The 23,128-nt window shown below is 45.9% G+C and overlaps 1 long non-coding RNA gene across 1 annotated transcript; it reads right to left on the bottom strand.

Moving 5' to 3' along the window:
- Positions 1 to 33: 33 nt before the first annotated feature.
- LOC123794609 (uncharacterized) lies at positions 34 to 20,460 on the bottom strand. The gene is made up of 6 exons (XR_006780214.2): positions 20,399 to 20,460; positions 15,951 to 16,148; positions 15,103 to 15,279; positions 10,630 to 10,814; positions 9,060 to 9,219; positions 34 to 214 (listed from the first exon to the last, which is right to left on the bottom strand). It is a non-coding gene; the product is annotated as an uncharacterized LOC123794609 (long non-coding RNA).
- Positions 20,461 to 23,128: the final 2,668 nt, after the last annotated feature.

Here is a 23,128-nt window from a genome sequence, read left to right as displayed (position 1 = left end):
GATCTAATATGGTCCTATAATTCCTAGGACAAATATAATACAATACAAAATAATTTTTTTCATTAGTGATACGTAAGGAAGAGAAGAGAACGTGTCTCAGCCGCTGCAATTCACTCACCGCAGACCTGTTTATTGAGTACGTGCTGTGTGGTCGGTACTGTTCTAGGCCCTGGGGTACAGCAGGACGAGCGTTTGGTCTCATGGAGATTATGTCCTGAGAGGGAAGGCAGACAATAAGTAAGAAATTAAAGGTAAGGGATAAGTGGAATAAAGAAATGTATTTTGTGGATATTATCATCATCTACATTTAAAAAGTCAATATAATCAACGGAAATACAAAGGAGTTCAGCAAATTTGCCAAATTTAAAAATTACAAAGTCTCCTGTCAGTAACTAACTATGGGATAAAAATGATGGGATACTGTTCAAATGGCAACAAAATCTATAAAATGAAAAAGGAGCCCTATACAACCCAGCTCAACAATATACTAGCCCTGTAACTTTGAACACCTCGAGTAACCTCTCCGGTCTCACTTCCTTCAGCAATAATATGAAGATAACAACCAGACTACCTACCTCAGGGCGCCTGAGTGGCTCAGTCAGTCAAGCGTCTGCCTTGAGCTCAGGTCCTGATGTCAGGGTCCAGGGATGGAGCCGGTGCCAGGCTCACGGCTCAGCAGGGAGTCTGCTTCTCCCTCTCCCTCTGACCCTCCCCTGCTCATGCTCTCTCTCTCTTTTCTCAAGTAAATAAATAAAATCTTTTTTAAAAAAAAAAAAGGACTACCTACCTCATAAGTTTATTGTGAGGATAAAATTATTTAGAAGCGTTTTTGCCTGAAAACACTCAATAAATGTTAGCTGATTTTTACTGTATCAATACAAGAAACACAACAGAAAAAAATGGACAAAGGATACATAATTCACAGAGAGGGAACACAAATGGCTAATAAGTATGTGAAGATATTCCAAACGTACTAGAAATCGAAATATTCTAATTAGAGCAACCTTATCACCACTAATTTGGAAAAAAAAAAAAAAACCTAGAAAAGTGGATAAAACCAAATATTGGTATATTCTGTGGTGATGAGAATATGTGAAGAAAGGGAATTTTAAACCATCCTTATAGCTCTTTTTTAAAAACATCCTTGATCATAAATCACGTATTATTCTCATAATTCATAATTTCTGAATCTGGTCTGCCCTAGTCTTGTACGGTAATTAGAACCCTGTACAGCTTCACAAGGAGGGTTACTCAGTGTTTTGGTTTCTGCCATCTTTAAGTTCTAGTACCAGGGTTATGTTAGCTTCATAAAATGAATTTGGAATTTTTCCATCTTTTCAAATTCCAAAATAGTTTAAATAGCCGTAAGAATCCTCTCTTTCTGGGTTGATTGAATAGACAGCAAGGCCGTGTAAATCTGAGCCTTCAGATGCAAGGAGTTTGGAAACGGTGCTGACAGATTTTAGAACATTTTCCATTATTATTTCTCTATTTATTTGTATTCTTAATGCTTCAGAGTAAATGTTAGGTATTTATGTTTTCACAGGAAGTATTCAAAGAGTGATCTTATGGTTTTCAGTTCTGTATATACGGTTATATTTTTAATTTTTTGTCAATAGGTATTTGGTCTTGTACCTTTTCTGTTGACTAATTTTATCAGTCTTTTTAAAAAATACGGGAATTCATGAGGCGCCTGGGTGGCACAGCGGTTAAGCGTCTGCCTTCGGCTCAGGGCGTGATCCCGGCGTTCTGGGATCGAGCCCCACATCAGGCTCCTCCGCCCTGAGCCTGCTTCTTCCTCTCCCACTCCCCCTGCTTGTGTTCCCTCTCTCGCTGGCTGTCTCTATCTCTGTCAAATAAATAAATAAAATCTTTAAAAAAAAAAATACGGGAATTCGTCTATTATTTCTCCTCTTTCTCTATGTTGTAGTCTATAGACCTATGTTTTCTGTTCTTTACTTCTACGCTATGTTCCTAATGTTTAGTTTATTGTTCTTTCTCTAAATGAGATCATTTTTTCATAACTAATGCATTCAGAGCCTCCCTGGTCAGACTCACGTCAGCCGCAGTCCATAAGGTCTGACAATATTCTCACAGCCATTAACTTCTTTTTTGGTCGTCTTTTTATTATACAAGTAACATGAATATATTTTCAATTTATGAAATTCAAATAATCCACTTGGAAATTTATACATGTTCTGCTAAATGAAAAATCAGGATTGACATTATAGAGAAGGTAGGAATGAAGGCAATAAAAGAGGTCCGAGCAAGATGGAAAATCGATCACAAACATCTACTCTCCTTCTCACCTCAACCCCCAAGAGAGAACATAGAAGAGACATGAAACCAGAATATATCCATCATAGTCTGGGAATCAAAAGTAAATACCACCAGCATTTTTTTAGGAATCTTCACAAAATAGGAAGCAGTAAGAATCAGAGGAACAGAGGAGCAAAATGAGACAAGATCCCATCTGGAGCAGGGTTCAGAGAGACAGCAGCGGAAGAAAGAGTGGCTCGGGGAACTGAGCGCAAGGTCAGTGAATGTGAGACCGGTGAGCTTCGAGGGTATGAGTGGTGTGACCCGTGAGAAACGCCATTCAGGTCATTGAGACAGTTGACCTCCCCTGCTGTGCAGAGCTCTGGACAGCAGGCAAGGCCGTGGGCAATGGGCTCAGAGGCATTGCCTTTCCAGAGCTTCGGAAGGGTGAGGGGCCCCCACAGTGGGGAATTACCCACAACCACTGCAGGGAGACGGCAGTAACAGAATAAGCAAACCCAGATTTTCAAACGGAAAGACATGCAGCAAGCCTTTCAGGAAAACCAGCATTATGAGAGATACTAAATATTACAAGAAAGAGAAACAACGGCCAAGAATGCAGAACGAACAGAGCAAGCACCTTCAGAGATATTCAAGGGCTTTTAGCGGGGTCCCGAAAAAAGTGGCCTGACTGGCAAATGGATACAATTAAAACAAAACAGTCGGCTAAGGGGCGCCTGGGTGGCTCAGTCGCTATGTGTCTGCCTTTGGCTCAGGTCGTGATCCCAGAGTCCTGGGATGGAGCCCCGCAACAGGCTGCCTGCTCAGTGGGGGTCTGCTTCTCCCTCTCCCCCGCTCCTGCTCTCTCTCGCACTCTCTCTCTGTCCCTCAAATAAATAAATAAATAACCTTTTTAAAAAAATTGAAGAGGCTCATATCACACAACTACGACTCTAACCCACATACCCAAGGAGACATGAACAAAATATTTTCGTAGTATGTTTAGTAGGAGAAAGAAATGGAAAAACAAGCATCCATGAACAGGGGAATAGAAATACATTAGTTATGTTCACACAACAGAATCCTGGAGAGCAGTTTAATAATGAACTACAGGTATATTTTCACCAGAGAAAAGTCTCAAAATAAAATGTGGGGTAAAAAAAAAAAAAAAAAAAAGCAAGTTTCAGAAGGAAACAAAAATGTGAGAGCATTTATTTAATGTTTAAAATCCATAAGGCAATACTTTGTAATATTAATGGACATATGGTTATGGAATAAAAGAGCCAAAAACATGCAAAAAAGGAGTAATACTCAGTTAAAAAATAGTGGCTAGTTCTGATTTGAAAGGAAGAACATTCAAGTTTCAATTGATTATGTTTATTCTTTTCATTAAATACACATACTATTAAAATTTGATCTAGCTGGGCAGTGGGTATGTAATATGGGTGTTCATTATATTGTTCTGTTCTCGTGTATTTTTGAAGTATTTCAGAAACTAGAATAGCTGCGATCAGTCTGAAATACCTATAACAGAATTATCGAAGCTGATTTTCATACAGCGGGTCATTGCACACATAAAAATTTAGTGGTCTAACAGTGCCCTCTGCTGTTCCAAATAGGCTATGGCAAACAATTTTCTGCAAAAATCAACACCACCCAAGAAACCAGAGATCTCCCACACTTCCTATCCTTCCACTCCAGCAAGAAGCGGTTTCATGTTTTGGGGTTCAGAAAATATAGCAAATACACACAATTTGTGGAAATTATTGTAGAGAAGGGGTTTCTCCCAGGTGAAAGAGGAGCCGGGAACTTGAGTAAAGCTGTCTGCTGGGCGCACATCCGGAGAGACGACTGTCTCAGGCCCTCTGGGTGTCTGTGTGTTTCCACAAGAGAATACAGGGGTGGGGTGGGGGGGGGGACACTGAGTGGACATCAAGGCCAATATCTGAGCTGCCAGTGACCTGAGAGAAATCTGATCCAACTTCGTTATTTACAAATGAGGAGTTTGAGCCTCAAAGAAGAAGAGTATCTCCTCCTGGGTCCCAGGGACTTCAAGCCGCATGACAAAATGCACCCAGGGAGAGTGGGAAGAAGGCAGTCTGTCCCTGATGAGTCCTCACTGACATCCCTGATTGTTTCCATAAAATTCCATGCTGCAGCAGGCCCCCGTTAAGATGCTCCCCTCTTCACCATCGCCCACCCCACGGGCCTGAGGGGGCTAGGACAGAATTGTCCTGCCACGTCAGCTGGAAACTCAGAACTGCTTTGGATTTTCCGCTGGAAGGACAATCACCCCACAGGAGTGCCGTGTAACATACATGCGCCATGTAACATAACATATTCACAGGCTGTGAGGATGAGGATGTGGACATCTTGGGGGGCGGGGGCGTTATTCTGCCTAGCACACTGCGTCCCAGCCAGTGCTGGCCTGAAGAGAAACTGCACACTTCAGCTCATGGTCTTTCCCTTAACCTTCCCTGACACTCTCTCTTAATCTTCCCTGACACTCTGGTCTCTCTCTCTCTCTCTCTCTCTCTCTCTCTCTCTCTCTCTCACACACACACACACACACACACACACACACACGGTCTAACTTCAGAGCTCAGTGCTGCACTGGAGAAGCGCCTGAGTGCCGGGAGGGGATAATTACCTCTGAGCCTGGGATAGAGGAGATGGCTTTTACGCAGGACCTTGAGAATCGATAGCATTTTGACAAGAGGAAAAGGAAGAAAGAGCGTCCCAGTCAGAGATGAGAATGTCCTTGGAATGTTCAGGAACAGCTGGATGTGTCTTGAATATGCAGTGGATGAAAGGCTGGGAGATGAGGCTGAAAGAAGTTTGAATTGGGTTCTAAAAAGCCTTGAAGACAATCTGAGTGGGTGTCCTGACTTCTGTCTCCGTATTTCCTCACTGCCTAAAACCTAGCACAGGGCGTTCGTAAGCCACAGAGAAGACTGACCCACCAGCTGACTGACAGGTGTTTTGGGAAGGGCTTCCTCCTTTGTGCTTTGTAGACAGGACCCCTTAGGTACCCAAAAATAGGAATGACAACTTTGATCTCTTCCTACGTGAGCGGGGTATGGCTAGGACAACTTCCCTGAGTTCCTTTCCCCTCACCGTGCCTGTATCTGTAATGGAGCTTGTCCCTTTCTTTGTTCATTACTCCTTCAGACTTGGAGATGCAGCGCTGCCCAGAGAAGGGCAGAAGACTGGAAGGATCCAGCGTATGTGGCATGCTTGGAGGATTTCTGGTCTCACTTGCTACCTGGAGCTCCCGGAACCTTAAAGGGGACCAGAATTTGCTTCGTCCATACTGTATCCCCAGGCCTTAATTCTCCGGCCATTCTAACAGCACCACCATGGTATTTTGGCTCTTTCACAAATCAGCCCCACGTTTTCATTCTTCAGGGCTCCCAGTGGCATTCCCACCCCGCTCTGCCTCTCCTTCCCCTGCTAACAAGCTCTACACCACCCATCCACAGGCCTCTTCCTTCGTGAAGCTTCCCCAGATGACCCCCACGCTCCAAAATCTGAGGAGTCCTCAGGGCTCCCGATGATTCCTCAGAACCTAAAAATACAGTTTGTAATAAATCAGCTGATGACTTTGTTGAGGTCACGTCCAAGAGAATGATGGTAAGGTGAGCAAAGTCAGCTGTCACTTCTCACAAATGAACCAGAACTACGTGTCATGAGTTGAGCGCATTCGATCATGAAATCTAATGCAGAAAGGGAAACTTGTAAAGACAGGAGTGGAGAAACCAAAGCAGCCAAGGCACTGGAGGTGAAAGAGGAGGTGTACATGAAATATCTATGTCAGAGAGTTAGGAATTGGAAGTCAAGGTCAGGGTCAGGGACGGGAGGATATTTGAACTAAGAATTTCATAAATGCAGCTAATTTAAGTAATGAATTAGGTCCATGGGCGTCCAAAGCAGTCGAGATGAAACTTAGCAGAATTGGTCAAAGAATTGGGAAGCTCCAGGAAACGAAAATTATCTAAGGGCACCTGGGTGGCTCTGTCGGTTTAAGCGTCTGCCTTCGGCTCAGGTCACCATCCCAGAGTCCTGGGATCAAGCCCCACATCAGGATCCTTGCTCAGCGGGGAGCTTGCTTCTCCCTCTGCCTCTGCTGCTGCTCCCCTTGCTTGTGCTCTCTCTCTCTCTCTCTCATCAAATAAATAAATAAGTGATTTTTTAAAAAAGAAGAAAAGAAAAGAAAATTATCTAGGACGTTGGCAGGACATGGGATGGAAAGCAAGACCAATCCAGGAGCCAGTCTTAAATGAAAGAAGAGGAGTCCCTGAGAGGTGAGCCGGTGAAGCAGTGAGGAGGGTAACCAGAGGACAGGAACGTCAGGAAAGCAGGGGTGTTAGTCAGCTGCCCGGTCTGCAGACTGCACCGCCCACGGAGGGGCCAACATGCTGTGTGTCCCACCTCAGGGAAGGGGGCACCTGAGAACCGTGCGTTGCTCCATTTGCAGTTTTTACTTAAATGGGTTTCGCTTTTATATGTGCTAATGCCTTCCTACTTTCTTTTGCTTTATTTGGCTTTTATATTCTAGCCTCTAAAGTTAACTGGTTTTGTTCCTTTACTTTTGCTGTATCTCATTTTGTAGTAAAAATGGAGAATTCTCAGAACCACATTGACGGCAACCCACATGCGAAGACGTAAAGTGTTTGTGTTTCAATTCCTAAATTGCCAGAAACTGAATGCTTGGCTTACTCTTGGCCAAGAGATACCTAGGAAACGGACTTTAAAAATATTTCCAAGCGGTTAAAAATTTTTGATTACTATTTTGTTTTTAATTCAATTACATTACATTATTTTAGAAAATGTGACCTGTACATTTTCAACCTTAGGGATTTATTGACATTTTCTTTAGTGCTTAGTATGGATCGATGTCCCTATTATATGCCCCATGGGAACTGAAACTGATGTTTATTCTTTGTTCACTGTGTACACAGCCATAAATCTTCTTCACCCTAGCACTCAAATCTTCGACGTTGGGTTTGTGGGGGGGTTTTAATGTCCCGTATTGGGATCCTTCTTCTTTCCTTATATATTTGCACGTCCCAGTGCCAAGTAATTTTGTATATAGAAGTTCATGACTATTCTGACTTCTTAGCAAATCACAATTTTTTTTCCAAATAAAAGGCATTCCTTTTTCCACTTAAAGAATTATTCCACTCTTTTTTTTTTTTTTTTTTTAGAATTCTTCCACTGCTAACCTTGAATCTGCTGTGTCTGATACTTACATGGCTAATCTTGTTTTCTTCTGGTCAGCATGCACCTTTCCTACCCTTACCTATCTTGTTTTCTTCCGGTCAGCATGCACCTTTCCTATCCTTACCTATCTTGTTTTCTTCTGGTCAGCATTCACCTTTCCTATCCTTACCTATCTTGTTTTCTTCTGGTCAGCATGCACCTTTCCTACCCTTACCTATCTTGTTTTCTTCCGGTCAGCATTCACCTTTCCTATCCTTACCTATCTTGTTTTCTTCTGGTCAGCATTCACCTTTCCGATCCTTACCTATCTTGTTTTCTTCTGGTCAGCATTCACCTTTCCGATCCTTACCTATCTTGTTTTCCTCCTGGTCAGCATGCACCTTTCCTATCCTTACCTATCAATGTGTTGCTGAACCTTGCTGTGTCCATCTATTTCGGGTGCATCTCTCATAAAAAGCATACAACTGGATTTTACTTTGTGACTCTGCCATCTGTTTTATGTGTGGCATTTTTCCCTTCTTTTTTGTATTTTTACACCCTTGCTGGCCTTTCCAAAATCAATCGAGTTTTAGGCTGCTGCTTCTATTTTTCTCCTAGTGGTTTCAGAATCTACGTATCAGTTAGTATCTGATTCCACTGACTAAAACAGAAACACTAAAATAAGAGAAGCTGAATTAAGAGTATGTATTCTCTGGCTAAAATTAACAAGTCAGGAAACAACAGATGTTGGCGAGGATGCGGAGAAAGGGAAACCCTGTTACACTGTTGGTGGGAAGGCAAGCTGCTGCAGCCACTCTGGGAAACAGTATGGAGATGCCTCAAAAAGTTGAAAATAGAGCTACCCTACAACCCAGCAATTGCACTACTGGGTATTTACCCCAAAGATACAAATGTAGTGAAGAAGGGGCACCTGCACCCCAACGTTTATAGCAGCAATGTCCACAATAGCCAAACTATGGAAAGAGCAGAGATGTCCATCAACAGATGAATGGATAAAGATGATGTGATACACACACACACACACACACACACACACACACACACACACAATGGAATATTACTCAGCCATCAAAAATGAAATCTTGCAATTTGCAATGACGTGGATGGAACTAGAGGGTATTATGCTAAGCAAAATAAATCAATCAGAGAAAGACAATTATCCTATGATCTCACTAATGTGTGGAATTTGAGAAACAAGGCAGAGGATCCTAGAGGAAGAGAGGGAAAAAATGAAACAAAATGGAACCAGTGAGGGAGACAAACTATAAGACACTCTTAATCTTAGTAAACAAACTGGGAGTTGTTGGAGTGTAGGGGGGTGTTGGGATGGGATAACTGGGTGATGGACGTTAAGGAGGGCACTGAGTGTTATATAAGACTGATGAATCACAGGCCTGTACCTCTGAAAACAATAATTACATCATATGTTAATTAATTGAATTTAAATTTAGAAACAATTTTTGATTAAATTCATGCAAATCAAAACAAAAAAAAGGCATTGGGACAGATTAAACAGTTAATGTCTGCAAATAAAGAACACTTGCTCAAAAAGAAAAAAAAAGCATATGTATTCTCACATGTAAAAGGAGTCCAAAGGCAGGCGGTTCAGAGCCGAGGTGGGGGCTCCACAGTCCCAGGAACCCAGGCTCCTGCTCTCCTTCTGCTCCACATTCACAGAATAATTTCCATTCTCAGAGTTACACAGTGGTTGCTAGGGTTCCCACCATCACGTCCAAGCTCCACGCAGGAAGAAGAGAAGAAGAAAGGATATGGCCCACGGAGATCACCACCAAGAATCAACATTCTATTAGCCATGACGTTTAATTTTTTAACAAAGCTATTTAAACAGGCCTTTCTCTATAAATATCAGCAACTAAACACTATGATCTCTCCTCAAAATAAGAAAGTGTATCATTTCTTTAATTTTCTGTCTTTCCCACCCATCCCTCCTAAATAATAGTGAAGTATTACTTCCATATTATGATCAATTATCATACTGTATACTCCTTCATTAGAGATCAATTTTCAAAAATTGTATAAAATATATTAACAATATTTATTATTAAATTTAACTGTAAATTATAATTAGCGCTTACCAACTGCTATTGTAACCTACATCGTCTTCTTTCTTGAATTTTTAATCTGTCGAGAGTAATTTTTTCAATGGTCTGTGAGTGGCCCTGTTATTTTGTACCTAATTCTTCTCTGACATTTTCTAACTACATAAGTTCCATTTCCCAATCCTTTCTCCTCAAAACCAAGTAGCCTCTCCCTCCTTGTCCACTGGCATCTAATCTTAATGATGAGTCTTGGGCCATTACAGTTGGCTTTCCTTTGCTTGTGATTTTTTTCTGGAAACTGGTAAATCATTATCCTTACCCCCAAAATTCAGATTCCAGCGATTTCATCTAGCCACTCCTTTCTCCTCTCAGTAGGCAATTTTGATCCAAAGTTTTTCTCCTTCATACTCTGATTTATTCTTCTAACTGCCTCTTAAACTTATCTGATCTCCTGGATCTGTCCTTCATGACTCCTATCTTTATCGTCCTAATTCCATCTCCTTGTCTTTTTGGTCTATGCTCCAAGTCAGTGGTTCATTTTACAGCCATATCTTCCAATTATTTGGAACTTTCTTTTGGTAAGTGATTTTTTTATTTGTAAGGACTTTTGGGGGGCGCCTGGGTGGCTCAGTCAGTTAATGTCTGCCTTTGGCTCAGGTCATGATCCCAGGATCCTGGGATTGAGCCCCTCACAATCCGGCTCCCTGCTCAGCAGAGAGCCTGCTTCTCCCTCTCCGGCTCCTCCTGCTTTTGCCCCATCTCTCTCTCAGTCAAATAAATAAATAAAATATTTTTTAAAAAAACTTTTTGTGTATCATCAGCCCTTGATTTATAAACAAAATATTCGTGATATTCATGAATTATAATAACATAAGATTTCCTGAAGATTTTTAAAGTTTGCTTCATCCCTAGCTGGTTATCTCCTTTATTCTTCTCGGCCCTTCTTCAGTATGACGTTAATTTCCCTCGAATGTTTGCTGGCTTCGATTCAAGCGGGGTGCTAAGTGGACTTTACAGATGGGGGCGTTGGATGCTCAGCATTTGTAAGGACTTTGTAGTCAGGGCATAAGTGGGATGAAGGCATTACCGAGGGTGTGCGGATGGAGAGCGAGCAGGTGACCTGGCGGCAATTCGGCTTTCAGAGACTGGCTCTGGTATATCTTGGTGCCTATAGCACAGTTCTTTTTCTTTTTCTGTGACCATTCCGGAGACCCAGTCACGCTCTGCCTCTCTGACCTCTCACCACAGCCAGTCCTTCTTGAACCAGCCACTCTGTAAACAAACGAGGGGAAGGAGAAGTGACCTAGCTGTGCCAGGGGGAGTTATTTGCTTAATTACCCCTGGGATCACCCTGTGGCCCACCCCTCCTCCTTTCTGATTCTGAATTAATAGTCCCCCCAGGTCCCTCTGGGAAGAAGGCTTTTCTTCCCGCAGTGGCTCTCTCCACATCACTTCTGGGGCTGTTCTTACTTCTACTCAACTCTGCTTTCTCCATCGTCTCATCCCATATGCTTTCTCTTTGTTTAATTAAAGAAATAATAAGTGTTTATTTACACAATAAATTTTGTTGAATAGATCCAATATACCTGTGATGTTATTAGGTCCTACAGAGGGAGCGATAAACAAGACCAAAACTGCCGTCCTCGTGGCACTCATTTCATTGCAAGAAGTCAACACCGCAGAGATAGGAAAAGGTCGTAAACCCTCAGCCCCCACGTTCTCTAATCCCAGCCCCATATGTAAGTAGTTTTATATGTATTCTTCCACATCTTTCTCTAAGATCATATAAAATATATATATAGGCTATTTTGTTTCAAACGTAAAATCTCACTCAGTGTACTATCTATGACTTGTTTGGGGGTTTTTTTCCACTTAATAATTCAGTATAAACATCCTTCCAGATCCACTTCATTCTTTCAACATCCGAATAATATTCTGCATTGAAATTACACCCTACTCTATACAAGTATCCCCCTACTGGTAGACACACTGGCACACTGTGGGTGGGGTTCTAGTGTACTTTTCCTTTGGTTTTAATTGAATGCATGGATGTATTTTGCTCCTACAAGCCTATGATACATATCCTTGTCCATACAGTTTGTGCATGGATGCTTTTGTTTCTGTAGAATGATTCCCATAATTCAGGATGCTGGGACAAATGATAGATACATTTTTAATTTTAATAGATATTTTCAGATTAGTTTGCCAAGGGGTATGGCAAGCCATGTCCTCACCAAGAGGACATGAGGGTCTGTCTCCTCATATATTTGACAGTGCACCATGGTATCTATTTTTTAATTTTTGCTTATAAGATGGTGAAAAATAGTTCCTCATTGATGCTTTAATTTTCATTTATCTAATGAGGTAGAGAAGATTTCTATACTCTTATTGTTAGCAGAGGAAATCTTCAGCATATTTGGCCTATTTTGGGGGTTGGTGTTATTTTTCACTTCTTGTCATCTTACAGAAATCCTCTTTATAAGATGACTAGTAACCCTCTGAATATCACATGTGTAACAAAACATATTTTCTGATCTGTCTCCTCTCTTTTGACATACACAACTTCTAAATTGGTGCGTAATCATGAATGTTCATTTCTTTTTCAGTTTCTCTTGTTTTTCTCCCTTGTGTGAGAAGGTATTTTCCATTCCCCACGGTATTTTCATATTCTCTTAAATACTCATCAATTGCTTTCTTTTATTTTTTAGGGTTTTAGACCATGGGGAATACACTTTATACATTAGATGAGGTAGGAAACTACTTTCTCCTAGTTGAAAAGTCAATTATAGTTGAATCATTCGTTATGTGATTCTTTCCCCCATGAATTCAAGCTAGAGTTTGTCCATTTATTACTCTCTTTGGGTTTTGTGTATCAGGTCCGGCCAGGCCACGCAAGGTGGGGCTTTTTCTCTACAGAAGACATAACAGCTTTCCTTGCTGTGGGGAATTGAGGCACTAGTAGTCCGTGTTTTTAGCTCACTTTATCATTTTACTCAGATTAGGACAAGTGGTAATATGGGGGAAAGTGCAGCTGGGGAGCAAGGAAGGCATCAAGAGATCAGGTGGTTTGGGCACTTAGTTGCTATGACAACAAAGGTGTCTTATAAAGATCATAGTCACCTGGTTTCTTCTCATGGTGCTAGAATGTGTACTTGGAAAAGTAAGGGGGGAGAGAGAGGCTATGAATCTACAGTTGAAAACACACGTGGAGAACCAGAGGCCTTTGAAGGATTCTCCCATTTCCTGTACTCACGGGGAAAAGGGGCTGAGGACCACAGTGAGAGTTTCACTGGAAAGCTTTCAGAATCGCAACACCAGTTAAAAGTCCCAGCCCTCCACGCTTCTTATGCTAAAGGTATGACACCGGTAAGGAAGAAGGGGGATCTTGAAATGGGGATATTTGGGTAGAATGGCTAAAGCCAAGAACTGCGTTTCCAGACTCGCCTGAATCTCCTTGCCGAGAAGGGGAAGCTTAACACTCATCACTCTGGTCTAACTCATGGTTTACTTCAGGACTTTGCCCCTTGAAGAACTCTTTGACTTCTTGCCAGCTCAGTGATGCAAGTTCAAAATATGTTCTATGCAGGCTCTACTCGTTTTGCAGTGAAAAGAGCTGTCAGAACACCTAGTGCATGATATGCTCGTCTGTTCTTCCTTGAGCTCACTCTAGTCCCCCCGGGTACCCTGGAACGCTCTTATCAAGATGATCGATCACCTTGTGACTGATTAATCCTCGCTTTGTCTTTCTTGACCCATCAGCAGCACATGACAGAGTTATCACAGCCTCCTTGAAACACCGGGTCCTCGAGGCTTTCAGGACCCTGCTCTTGGTTCTCCTGCTCCCCTACTGATCACTGTTGCCCTGTCTCCTTTATTGATTCCCTCCATCTTCCTGACCTCAATCTCTTCTCTCTCTGCCTCTATGTTCAAGGTGATCTCATCCAGGCTCTTGGCTTTACATATTATCCTGCCCAGAAATATAGAAATGCCCCTCGAACTCCAGCCTTATACATCAAACTGCCTGTTTGAAATCTCCACCAAGATGTCTAATGGGCCTCTCAAAATGGCCAGGACAGTGCTCATGATTTCCAACACTACCCTCACCAACCGGGTTCCCTCAAGTCTTTCCCAACTCAGTCCACAGCAACTGCCATTCTCGGAGCTGCTCAGGCCAAACACCTGGCATCATCTTCCACTCCCCCCACCACCAATCTCTCTCTCTCACCAACAAACAATTTTCCAGCAAATTCCTTCAGATTTACCTTCAAAATAGTGTAGAATCCAACCGTCCCCCACACCACCTGGTATAAGCCAGCATTCCCTCCCCCTGGATGACTGCAGTAGCCTCCCGACTGTGTAGCAGAGGATGCTAATTGCCACCCAGTATCCATCCTCCCCTTCTTCCTCCGTGACCGAAACCTGGACAATATTGCAGCAGATAACCCACACTTCCCAGCCTCCCCCACAGCTGGGTGCGGCCATGTGGCTCAGTTCTGGCCGGCGTGATAAAATCAAACGTGCGGCGTGAAGCCTTAAGAGAAGAGAGCTAGAGCTGGCCCTTCCTCTCCATTGCTCGAACGCTGCCTGCAGAGTGCTCAGGGGCTGCTGTTTCAGAATTCGTGGTAGAACAGGAGGTGTAGGAGGCTGGAAGCCAGGTAGAAGAGCGGAGCAAAACTAGTGACGTGGGCGTCCTTGATGACCACGTGGAGCTGCCTTGCCCGCCCGAAGCTGCGCACGTCTGAGAACACAAGCCTGTCTCGGGCTGTCTCTAACACGCAGCAAGCCTAGCTGTGAAGCGGTCTCTGCTTCCCCAGCGGAGAGGATCCTTTTAAAGTGTCAGTGAGATGGTATCACTTCTCCACTCAAATTTTTTATTTCCTTTGGCTTTCCTGGTCACTCAGTAAACACAGAAGTCTTTGAGAGGGTCTCCAAGACGCCAGGCCAGATGATCTGCTCCCCCACACTCGGAATCCGTTTCCCACTGTACCCCTCTCGGTCCCACCGCTTCTGCCACGTGGTTGTCCTGCCGGTCCCTGAGGCGCCAGGATGGTCCAGGCTCAGGGGTTCTGCCCGCCATACTCTGCCCTCAGATATCTGCCAGCCTCACTTCCGGCAGCGCAGATGTCCCTCGTCAAAGAGATCCTCTCTGACCACCTCACCTCCGGTGTGGGGTTCTCTATTACCTATCTCCCTCATCGCGACAGTCACCTCCTGGAATCTTACGTGTTTCGTTTATATTCGGTGCTCCCCCTCAAGGGACATATAAGCTCGTGACCACAAGGACTTCTTCTGTTTGACCACTGGTCTTTCTCAGCCGGGGCCCAACTTGGAACACAGAAACAAATCTGATCATTTAGCACAGAGGGAATTTAAAGCCTGGAATAGTTACACAGGTGTGAAGGAGGTTGAGAAACCACGCCCAGAAGCACGAAAGGGGAAGAAGAAGGCAGACACACGAGGGAGGACGGTGAGGAGCTTGCAGCTAAGGCCACAGTCCTGGGGCCCCGGGAGGGAGGCTGGCTGGGGAGCGACACAGAAAGCGCTTGGAGGAGCCGCCTACCCTCACGTTTCCACATGCACCGTCCGCAGAGCTGTTCAGCTTCTTCCGCAGTGAGGGCCTCTCCCCAGTCTGGAGGGCGCCTGCTGCAGGCGACGCAGTCACAGCCTCCACTCCAGGTCACACAGACATGACACACCCCACAGGTACAGGTGCTCGTTTCTGAGCGCTCCGCCGGCCCTTACCAACCGGAAGAGAAGTGGACTCCATTTTAACCCCCACCCCGGCCAGGGCAAATGACTTCATGGCCTTCCTCTCTCACCCAGCCCACACTTCCTTGTCATCCGAGTAGGGGAGCACCTCCCTGAAACCTCGGGCCGTTCTCTCCTGGGGGGAGAGAAACAGGGCCGCACCCCATTCCAACCCCAACTTCTTCCCTCCGGCCAGGTAAGGGTCCCTGACTTTGGTAGGTTATCTGCCGATACCCCATTTCATCTTCATTCCCCCAGATCTTGGGAAGCCTTTCTGAGCCGCAGCCACCAAGGTGAACCAGCCTTCTCTCCACGAACTCAAACATGAAGAGGAGAGTTTCTCAGGACAGTCTTTATATTGTCTCTTTATCTCCCTCTTGCGGAGTCTCTCCCTCTAGACAGATCTCCCTTAACTTTCTGTCTCCCAAATCTCTCCCTCTCCCTCCTGGTCCCTTCCTGTCTTTCTTTGCATGTGTCTCCATCTCTTCCTGTGTCTCTGCCCACCCACCCACACCAGGCCCCGCTCTGCCCCCTCTCTTGACTCATTCAAACATGCCCTCCTCTGAGCATGTACCCTCAGTTCCCAGGGACGCAGACAGGGCTCAGACCCCTTTGTCAAAAGGGCCCTTCTTCAGTTGGCTTTCTCCCCCACCCTCTCACCTGGCTCCAAATCCACTAGGCCACCTCTTGCCGCCTGAGGGCATTTACTTTGCTCCTTGGCAGGTGTTTCCCAGGGTTCCATGCCAGCTCTGGTTTGGTATTTGCTTTGGCATTGCTGTTGCCCTGCAGTACAGTCCCCAAAGGTCATAATAAAAGCAGGCTGGGGCAGGGGAGCGGGCAGTGGTGGAGACATGGACCCTGTAAGAGAAGATATTTTTCCAGGTTACCTGGGGCTCCTATCTCCCCTCAATAAGCAGCCCGCAGAGCTCTAAGCTCTAAGCTTGGGACACTTGGGAAGGCAGTGGCATGCCGGGAAACCACATGAATCAGCCTCCTGATTCAGCCCTGACCCTCTCCGAAGGCCCCCCTGGGCCGTGGAGCTGTGACATTCCTCCATCCAGCTCCCATCACCTGCTCTGCCCCTCATGGCAGTTCTTCCCCTAAGACCAGCCCAGAAAAGTTAAAACTCAGTTAAATTCAATTAAACATATAACTTGTGCACAAATTCACAGACAAAGCAGATACCCAATACCCCACCTCCCACAGAGATCCCATAGCACACACACGCCCGCGCTCCACGGCCTCAAGAACAGGGCCCTGGCCTTCCCGTGGTGAGCTCACAGCACAGATCCACCGTCCCATGCAGGCTCCCGCCTCCCCGGCCACTGCTCCCAAAACGCCCTGAAACAACGGGCAGAAATCTCCCTGATCCGGCTCCACTCCTTGCCCAGGAACTCTCTTACACCCTTCCACCCAGCAGTTTGTCAATGACACAGCCCACTCCCCTCCAGCTGCCAAGAGCCCCTTGCCTCCCCACGGAAGATCAGCTGCGAAGCGCTTGTGGAAGTAAAACAGTTAGTCAGAGGACAGGGAGCTCACAGGGACCTAGGGGAGAGGAAGCCCCAGCCCTGGGCTCAGCACCAGGACCTTGCTATGAACTTACACTGTCCACACTGGCCAGGGAAGCACCGCATCCTTCAGTGTGCCTCCCTTGTTCTCCCCATCCCTCACACACACACACACTACCCCTTGTAGCTTCACCCTGATTATAGACCCAGAGAGTAAAAAAACTCTATGACAAAAATAACATTGTGTAGATCTCCTGTCTTAAAGAAGAGTGACAACTTCCATCCAGGAGCAGATGGTGCTTTTGTTTGTTTTGTTCTGCTTTGTCTGTTGCTTAAAAATATATCCTGAGCGGGGCGCCTGGGTGGCACAGCGGTTAAGCGTCTGCCTCCCGCTCAGGGCGTGATCCCGGCGTTCTGGAATGGAGCCCCACATCGGACTCCTCCGCTGGGAGCCTGCTTCTTCCTCTCCCACTCCCCCTGCTGTGTTCCCTCTCTCGCTGGCTGTCTCTCTCTGTCAAATAAATAAATAAAATCTTTAAAAATATATATATATATCCTGAGGATCTCTGAATGCCTCTTGTTGGTTCACGTGAGCACAAAGAAACAAGGACAGTGAAAGGAACCAGCGTGCAGAAGAGCCCCTGCAAGGGGCAAGCACCCAATAAACCCTTGTTTTGTGAATGAGTGAGGAAAGAAAGTGAAAAAATCAGGGGAGGGGGCCTGCGGAGGGGACAACAGCAGGGGACGGTGGAAGTCCAGGAAGAGAAGCACTGTGGCAGGATGACAGCCCCAAAGAGGGGGCTGGATAGTGAGAAATTCTGTGTCGGCCAAGGCTGTTGAACATACAGTGCTGGTGATCGATGGTCAATAAAAATGGTCGTCCTGGGCTGTCAGCCCAAACCTTCAGCAAGAGCCCCTCACACAACAGCCTCATGTTGGTCGTGCTCGGAGGAATTCAGAAAAAGGGGACCAAGTCTTATGTTTGGGGAGAGTGAAAGCCAATAGAATAGCTCCTGGGAACAAGACAGATTGGTAGTCCTGCCAGAAACGGAAATCATAGGGAGAATGATCATGAGAATAGAAGCCCCTGGGAATTACTGATACTTGCTGACGACCTAGAACCCCCCATACAGTATTTCTCATGTATAAAAAGGGGATATCAAAGAAGGTTGGGGAACAAGGAGACTCCCAGCCTTAAGAAAGATGTTTTTGTAAACATACAAGCACAGGGTATATCCATAGAGCAAAGCTGCATACTGATAGCAGGAGGTAAAGTCAGAATAAAAAAGAATTACCCCACACCAGCTCTACTGTGTACAAGACATGGTGTGTTTGCTTCCGTCCTCCCTGCTAACAGATATGGATGCAATGACATCTACTTAACCCCTCCCCCTCTAAGTGTCTCTGATCCATTAAGGAAGCCAAATCCCTCCACGCACCCAGCTGGCTCTTCTTTGTTGCCATCAGAACAGGAAGAGAGGGAGAGAATGGAATTCTACCCAAGAGAGAACCGGAGGGAATCAAGGATTGTGGCCATTTGGGACATTTCAGGATACAATGGCCTCCTAAGCTTCCTGGAGTCTGGGCAGGGAACAGAAACCCTAGTGTCCTTCATGCTCCACTGGGCAGCTGCTTCTCCCCAAGGCCTGCTCACACGTGAACTTACAGGAACACACAAATCCTATTTGTCCAAGTCATTTTCATGATTGAATTGGCAATTCATGTATCTGGGCTTGCCTCCCTGGTGCCTCCAGGGATTAAATGATGGGTCAGGCGTATCAGGACTTGGGGAGAACCCAGTCCAGGTCCCATCAGTACTTTAGAACCAGTTCTAATTGCCAAAAGTAGACAAAGACACAGAGTTAAACAGGGAGCCCCTTTCCCCTGTTTAGGATCACATCTTATCCCAGCTTCCCATAAAGACCAGCCCAGTCTTCACACAACTCCTTTCGCCTCACATTTATGTCACCCTCATTGACAATTGTCAATTCCACTAAGCTGATTTGTCCTGGTTTTGCCTCCCCTTCCGCATCCGAGACTCCCGACAGCAGTCTCTAGCTTGGCAGCCCTGACTTCTACTTCTCCTCCTTTCTAATTCCACCTCATAGGCTTCTTCCTTCAGGGGGGCCCCGAAATGTATTGCCTCCCTTGCCTCCCCTACACTTGCCCAGGATCAAATGGTGCCTCAGCCTTCCATTGCTTTGAGACAGAGGAACTTGGCTCAATATGTCAGTGGCCTTCTAAAGCCAAGTCCAAGGTACATGATGACAGGGTGAGAACAACTTTGTCACAAATGAATCAGAACTTCTACCTCCAATGGGCCATTCTCCTCTTCAAACTAGTCATTCTGAGAGGCAAAACACTTGTCCCAAAGAGGACCAATTATCGCTCGTATATGGAATCTGAAAGAGTCAAACGCAGAAGAGCAGAGAGCAGCGTGGTGGTGACCAGGGGCTGGGGGATGCAGGAAATGGGGTGAGACTGGGCAAAGGGCATGGACTTCCAGTTCTAAGATTAACATGTTTGGGGATCTAATGCATGTCGTGGTGATGATAGCTAACAATACTGTGTCATATACTTGACCGTGGCTAACAAGGTGGATCTTAAATGCTCTCATCACAAAAAGGAAATAGGGGCTATGTGTCGGGATGGAGGTGGCAGCTAAGGCTATGATGGTGACCATTTTGCAACATACCAATGTAACAGATCAACACCGCTGTACACCTGGAATTTAACACTGTGGGATGTGGGAATTTTGTCTCCAGAAAGCTGTAGAAAGAAGAAAAAGAGAGTCTCTTGCTCCAAAAATATTTGTGGAAACTTCCTTTTTAAAATGAACTTTAGAATCTCTTTAGCAACAAATGCAAACGGGAAAGCCTCGTATCAGGGTGTCCAAACCCCATTTTCAACTTCAGCCTCTCTCCTCATATTCCTCAGTGTTGGAACTGAATGGCCTTTGACTGTTTCCAAATATCCACTCCTCCTTCATAGGTCTATGACACGTCACATGACAGTATTCAAAGCCTGGGGCATTTATTCTAAGGTGTTTTCCTGGGAAAGCAAACCTCTTTGCCTGCTGCCCATACCCAGTGCCGTCACCCAAGTGACTGGTCAGCTTGGGCAAGAACTCGGTCCTGCAGTGCCAACAGGTGCCTGACAGAAAGACGAGCGAGGTCAAAGAGATGAGTGTGAGACAGCTCCCGTAAGGACAGTTTATGCTTGCTTCTTCCTTCTTCCAGGCTAGGAGCTCCCAGAGGGATTGGGTCATTCTTTCCCACTGAACTCTATATTTTCCATCCCCTGCTCTCTAGGACAGGGCTCTGCACACAGGTAGGAGAACTAGAGAGAGAACACACCCAACGTGAGGCCAGTCAGACATAGAATCACTACGACCTTCCACAGGAGGTCCATGAAGACAGCCTCTCGAGCCATCCAGGTACAAAGGGGTATGTTTTTTAACCATCTCAGGAGGAAAAAAGAAGAACCCTTTCTGGAGTAGCCCCTCCCTCTCCCGTCCTATGCCTTCCCACTCCGATCCTATTTAGGACCGACATTAAACTTGGGGCACTTATTTTAAATTAATGAAAAAAAAATCTTTACCACTCAGATCCCTGGCTTCCACCTCCACTCCTGTGAGTGTATCCCCTCCACTTCCTCAGCCAGGCAAGGAGGCTGGAGGGGGGGAGGTATTTCCTGCAGCAAGTTTAGAATTCCGGAACCCTTTAGACTAATTTACATCTGAAAAAAGATTGGTGCAAATAGCAGGACCCACCCCTGCTGAGCTTTCAAGGTCCTTTCAAGGAGAAGGGGAGAATCCACGGCTGTCTCTACAACCCCAAGCACACATACATACACTCTCATGTGCACGCACACACCCCCCTTGGACTTTTGTCTTCTACCTCAGACTCCCCCCCATCTCATGCCTGTCAAGGCCACAACCGCCCTTTTACTCACTCAGGCTGAAACTCTCTCCCTCCCCCTCACTCCCTGGGTCTGGTCAGCTGTCAAGACCTGTCCTCAAAGACACTGCAGGGTTTACCCAGCACATGCCCTTTCCACCACTTCATTGTCCCCAAACTACTACCCCTCTTTTCCAGAGGCTTCTTATTACAAGTTCGACTGATCTCACACTCTTGTGTTAAGTTCAGTATCAGTCCTAAACTGCAAACTTCTTATAGGGGGGAATCTTGTCAAATTAATTTCTCTGACCCCAGAGCCCAATAGCTGGAGGGAAGCCCAGGGGGAACAGTATAAGATGGGGTTGAACAGAAAAAGTGGCCTGGGGCCTCATTTGTCCAATGAACACGAGACATCCCAGAACCAGACCGCACACCTATCCCTCGGTGCTCCCTCCGTCCACATGCTTAGCCTGTGTGGACAGAAAGAAATGAGATGAAATTCATACAAAGCTTGAACGTAAATTTTCAAGAATGGACCCTCAATCATCTAATGAGCAGAAAGTCATGGTATCTGCCCAGTGCGTCATTAAAGGAAAGTAAGATCCCACAAAGCCAACGTGGGGGCAACGATAGTCAGAAAATAACACGGACATAACTGTCTGCAAAAATCAAGTTTACCCACAAAAGACCAAGATTTGCCACGTGTTGACTCTCAAGGACTGAAACAAGGATCTTCTGAGGCATCCAGTAAAAATTCAGCTCCACTGCTTTCCAGTCACATGTCTCCCCGCCCTCCACCCAGGCCAAGGTCAAGTGTCAAAGGCATCAGAGGGGCAAAGCGGCACTGTCCCAGGGGCTTGGCGGAGAAGACCAGTCGCGCGGATTGCAGGAGTCAGGGTGAGATGGCCCTCATAGCGCAGCCTCTATCTACATCTCAACCCCAGTGAGTTAAAGCCACCTCCTCCCTTTGGGGTCTCTAGCTGAGATTCCACTTCCATGCAGGATCTGCACAAGCAGGCAGAATGAGAAAAGAAGTTCGGAAAAGTACACAACTTGCAAATACAGGGATGTCCCTTGGCTCTAACGGGACCTCGTGGAGAGAAGCCCTTCAACAGGACACGCGAGAGGGGAGGAACCTTCTTTGAAAGAGGTGCCTCCCCAACACACACGTTCAATTCCTTCCCTTTCTTCACATTTAGTAGCACTGAACCTGGGACTTACTATAAAATAAAGGGGGAAATACTCAGAACATATCCTCCATTTCTGAGGCCCCCATTTCTGTGAATGATTTCCCAATTAGCTCCTGGGGTCGGGAGTGAGGCAACTAGAGGAACGTTCAATAATAAGCAGTGATGTTGATAAAGCCCCGGCCCCGTGGCAATTCTGGTGTCGGTGTCGGAGATCCAAACCCCTCTCAGGAAAGACTTGCACAAATGGCGACGTTTGCAGTGGTTGCCTTAGCGCTCAGCTCTAGTGCTCTGGTGCTAGAGACGTTTGGGTCCTGGAGTCAGAGTTCTTCCCTTTGCACACCACCACCCACACACTACACACGCACACGTGTGCGCACATACACACACTCACCAGCACACTCCCAGACTCAAACCCTCAGCCACACAGCACCTGTCCGTTCCCTCATTCCCTTTATCTAACCAACTGCCCGGTCCATACTGCCTTTAAATATTCATCCAGAAATCCCTATTTCCCCACCCACTGATCCTGAAGTACATCACAACCTCATTTTCTCTCTTCTAGGACATGCCCTGCTAGAACCAGACAAATTAAATATTCTCCATCGCAAATTTAATCCCAAGCCCAAACATGAATCCCCTGATGATGGGAACCTGCCATCGTCAACTCTCTATAACTAGTGCCTGACGAAAAGTTTATCTGATGGAGAAGTGAGGGCCCACACCTGCCTGTCCTCTCCCATCTCCCGCTATCCCCCCCCACTCTACCCCTCTCTGCCAGAAATCTCTCCTGAACACTCTTTTTTTTTTAAAGATTTTATTTATTTATTTGACAGAGAGAGACAGCCAGGGAGAGAGGGAACACAGGCAGGGGGAGTGGGAGAGGAAGAAGCAGGCTTCCAGCAGAGGAGCCTGATGTGGGGCTCGATCCCAGAACGCCGGGATCACGCCCTGAGCCGAAGGCAGACGCTTAACGACTGCGCCACCCAGGCGCCCCTCTCCTGAACACTCTTAATCAGAGAACCAACTGGCCCCCAGACCCTCCAATTCCTGATCACTTTATTTCCATTTATTTCACAGTGAGCCCACTGCCTCCTGCAGACGTACCTGACCTTCCTCCCTATACAGCAGCCCCTACAAGAAGCAGCCATTCAGATGGGGCAGGGCTGCTCTCCACCTACCAGACATGCCTTAACCTCCCTCCGACACCTCTCACAGGGCCTGTCCTGGGGAAACTCACTGGG

Source organism: Ursus americanus, chromosome 25 (genome assembly GCF_024610735.1).
Source record: "Ursus americanus isolate L20-20 chromosome 25, mUrsAme1.1.p, whole genome shotgun sequence".
Lineage (NCBI taxonomy): Eukaryota > Metazoa > Chordata > Mammalia > Carnivora > Ursidae > Ursus > Ursus americanus.
The sequence above is the reverse complement of the archived record's forward strand: the minus strand, read 5'-3'. Positions and strand labels throughout refer to the sequence as shown.